The 4,622-nt window shown below is 34.4% G+C and overlaps 1 pseudogene; it reads left to right on the forward strand.

Moving 5' to 3' along the window:
* The first annotated feature begins 4,270 nt into the window (after positions 1–4,270).
* Positions 4,271–4,367, forward strand: LOC138826325 (U6 spliceosomal RNA; annotated as a pseudogene).
* The last annotated feature ends 255 nt before the right edge of the window (positions 4,368–4,622 follow it).

A 4,622-nucleotide genomic window follows, 5' to 3' on the forward strand; every position in this document is an offset into this window, starting at 1 on the left:
TTGGTGTCAGCAGTGGAGGAGACTAAAACTTTTTGATATAGATTGTCTTAATGTTTTTGCTACCTTAAGTGATTTTACAGAGCCTATTTGGCTCAGTGTAATGAAGAACAAATTGAACGAAGACATGACAATAAATTCCACCTCCAAATAAAAGAGTTTTCAAAGAGAAACCATGAAGATGTAGCAGTGGGGGACGTCTTATAGTCCTTCAGCTTCACTAGACTTGAAGCCAAGAAGTTGTGATTGATTGGAAATCAAGCAAGAGCTAAGAGTAGGACATAGAAATATTGCCTTTGTAACAGACAATGTCATCCAAGGAATCGGTGATTTAACTCTATTCTTCTCCATACATCATGTTGAGCAAATACAAGACCAAGAGGAAAATAATCTATTTAAATAATTTTGCAAAGAATAACTTCACTGTTCCTGATATGGTATCTAAGGAGAGTCTTAAGAGAGAAGATAAAAGTCTTAAGAGAGAAGATAATAGTGGAGTATTCTTAGGTTTCCTCTAAATATCTTGTTAGCAAAATATATCGTTGAGGTTAGAAGTGATTGAACCAAAAAGTGGTGGAGTAATTATTTTTGTGGGCACTTTAGACACAAGAAAATTTCAAGGTAAAAGAAAAAAGAAACAAAAATTATAGCCAAATAGTTGTGATTATAGGTTCTTGGACTGGATTTTTGGAGACAAAGTTTTGCATTAGTGTTGGTCCTCATTAACATAGTTGTTGGGTTTTCGTGGCAACCAAATGAAAAGGGGAAGTTTAATGGACTCGCTTGAACAAGTAAAGAGCATGATAGAAAATAGTGGCAAATAATATTTAATGAATTATTTTGAACAATTATTTTGTGAGAACCAAGAAGGAAAGAAATTTCAAAATCACATGACTTTATTAAAAGTATGAAAATGGAGTAGTGAAGAGATTGAGAGAAAACATAGAGTACTATTTTCTCTCCAGTGGAGTAATAGGTTCTTGATCTTGCTTCTTCCATTCTTTCTTCACAAGCTATCAAGTGTGCCTCAGGACTGGAGTATCCAGTTCAGACAAAGAGCACTCACAGAAGAAAATATTTGCAGTAGATATAGGTGATTTATAACCTTAGACAATCTTTTTAAGTCTGTTCAAAATTCTCCCCTACCCCAAACGTCCCTCTTTGAACAGCTTTCTTTGCTTTTCCAAAGACCGCCCTTCATTAACTGCTTAAAATTTTGAGAGGGCATATTCATACGCTCTAGAGATGGCTGTTTGGTTGTGATTTTTGTGTGTTTTATTGTTGTTTTTAAGTGAATTTCAAAAGGTTGTGCAAGTGTTTTACAATTAAATATGTCCATCTAATTGTCTAATGCTCCTGGATCAGAGTCACTCCTTCTATAAATCTCAAGCAACCCTTTCTCCAAGATTTAGTTCAGATTTACCACTTCCTTTATTACATATGTACATTGCGTATTCTAGCTGTACTTGCCCCTTGTTCCATTTTTCATTCATTCTATTTCTTGACTATTGTTCCTCTCTGGTTTCCATTTCCTGATAGTCATTCTGTTAAACTGCCTGTTAATACTTTGAAAGGTTTATATACATTCCATGGAGTTTCACTCCCACATACACTTGAACTGTTGTCAGCTTATATTTCCATAATTCATTCATCTGCAATAACAATTTGCAAGACTGGAGATGTTAAGCACTTAGACATGATTTTATTCTCATTCATTTGGAAGATTAATCTTTAACCAATAAGAAAGTTTAAAAATGGCTTAGAATTTATTCCTAACTACCAGTTTTTTTTTTATAAATAGCTTTGGACAATGGTGTGTGATTATTTTATTTTGCATAGGATAATTTTTTCTACTACCTATAAGTTTTGGAAAAGAAGAAAACTAAAATTTACTTCTTAGAGGAATATGACAGAAATAGAAGACAGATTTTATGTTTGTCACATTTCTCATCAGTACCCATATTCAAGATTTAAAATCATATTTCTTACTATGTTAGACAGATTGGGAAAACATAAAACAACACATGATAGGGCAGTTATTAGTGACTTTTTAAAATGTACCTTCTTATTTGATGAAATTTACTTTGTTATCTAATATTTGGGTTTGAAATATGGGAGGCTGATCTATTTAACACATTTCTGGAAGGCACCCACTAAACAACACAAATTGTGAGGGGTACTATTTCTACACTTTAAAGAATGGTTTAACTTGTTTGGTATTAGTGCTGGGTACGTAAATCAACTCTTTTAACTTGCTCCCTACACTTGAAAACATTGTAATGTCACTATCATCTACTTGTCAAGGGTTATTTTGGCAATTGTGATTTTAAATAGTTTAGTTGAAAATGAATATACTTTCAGGAGATTAAATGTATGTTATCATTGGTTTGAGAATGACAACATTTTTTATACTACAGAACCTAGTTTACTGAAATACCAGTGTATTGAAGCACTAAGGATCTTCACAGTTAATGTTTTTCTAAATGATATTTGACCTCTAAATCAAGTATTCCTTTCCTTGGTAGACCAATTATGGATCTATCATTACAGAAACTATTTTTTGGGGGGAGTCCAGTCGTGGGGACTGATCTTTAGGCCTGGGCACTGTCCCTCAGCTCTTCAGCTCAAGGCTAGAGCTCTACCACTTGAGCCACAGCCCCACTTCCGGCTTTTTTTCTTTTTGCTTATGTGGTGCTGAGGAATCGAACCCAGGGCCTCAGGCATGCAAGGCAAGTGCTCTACCACTGAGCCACCTTCCCAGCCCTACAGAAACTATTTTTTTGGCTGCACTGAAATCTTTCATTAATCATTAGGAGAGGGGTACTAAAAATAATCTTGTTCATTTGTGATTTTGTTCACTCATATGGGCTGGTCATCAGTAAATTGAAAGTTTGAATTACAGTACTTTCTCTCAGATTTGTGATCTCATCTTTCATTTTAAGTTGCCTTGCATTTCACAATTGATTTCTGCTAATTCTTGTAAGGAATTGGGGTCCAGAAATAATGGAGGAAATGAGAAATTGAGATGAGTCTTCAATTATTTTCTAGAAAGATTCTCTGTGTAAAATTTAAAATCAGCACATATAAATATAAAATATATAAGTACATATAAAATAAAAATTGTTTTGCATTATTGTGTTGTGGTTAGGGAATCAAAAGCAACTCTGTTTTGGGGGGGGGGGGTTTGGGTCCGGTCGTGGGGCCTGAATTCTGGGCCTGGGTGCTGTCCCTCAGCTCTTAAGCTCAAGGCTAGCACTCTACCACTTGAGCCACAGCGCCACTTCCGGCTTTTTTCTTATGTGGTGCTGAGGAATCCAACCCAGGGCCTCAAGCATGCAAACCAAGTGCTCTACCACTGAGCCACCTTCCCAGCCCCAGCAACTCTGTTTTAAAGTATTATTCCATTATCTCTACCTCAGTTTTTGGTAGAGTTAGACTTAAAGCTTTACCATTTGTAGATTTACAGCCTAGAGGCAAGAAGAAACACTATGATTAAAACATTACCAATTTCAGGCCTAATATCAAGGAGAAACATATGGCCTTCTTCAGGAGCTATGGAAATATTTGGTGATAGAAAATCAGTAGTGTAAATTCCTGCCAGATTGGATGATGCACAGGCTAGAACAGTAGGTAATCATGCATATGAACAATTTTTTCACCTTCTTGGCTTTAGCTACTTTTGAAATGATAAGTATAATAAACACTTATATTTTGATAAAATATCTTCCATTCTGAAAAATTCTGTCTGAACTGTTCATCTCTCTATGATTCCTTGTAACTAAGATTAGTTTTGTTCCAGTAAGACAATCTATGCTGACAGGGTAAGATATTCTGGTTGGTCTGTTCCTACATGGAAGAAGGGTAAAGGTTCAGATAAACATTTGTCCCAGCAAGACCTCATTTGGGAAATTTTAAGCTGCAGTAGTTTAGAAGTAGCTCTTAAGCAAGTCTTACTTTGAATCCATTAGCTCTACAAAGCTAACTGAGTTGATAAATAAGTACTTGAAAAGCCATCACCTTTGGACTTAGCTGAAAAGGTTTCAAAGTATGATTAAATTTAAAATGAAAATGACAAAATAGACATTGACAAAAAATTGTAAATGTGAGTAATCGACCAAACGATATGTATTTTCCACTATACACAGAATTTTAGAGAAATAAGATCAATAGCATTTTTAGGAACAATAAGGGTTCCTTGTTACAAATAGGGAACCATGGATAGATGCCTGTATAAAGATTGCATCATTAAGTACTTAAATTTAGAGGGTAGTACATGCTTCAGAAGCAGGTCTACCCAAATTTCAATACAGAGATTAACATGGCACATGCACAAAGATGATATGAAAATTTGTGAAGTATTCCATATTTTTTCTTTCTTCTGATGCAAGAAATGAAAAACAGTTATTAAAAAGTTAATTACAAAAAAACAAGTGTAACAATACATGTAATTTATAGAATTAAAGGTTAGATTCACATCAGTGTATTAATTCTTCACCTTAGAAAGGCCTTTACATAGCATAACCTTTACAAAACTTGAAATTAGATAACATTGTAATTTTATCCCAAGGAAATAAAATAATATAAGGACCTAGGAAAAAAAGAAATCTTAAACTTCTTCTATATGG

This window comes from Dipodomys merriami, unplaced genomic scaffold (assembly GCF_024711535.1).
Source record: "Dipodomys merriami isolate MVZ:Mamm:240054 unplaced genomic scaffold, mDipMer1.0.p SCAF_1412, whole genome shotgun sequence".
Taxonomy (NCBI): Eukaryota; Metazoa; Chordata; class Mammalia; order Rodentia; family Heteromyidae; genus Dipodomys; species Dipodomys merriami.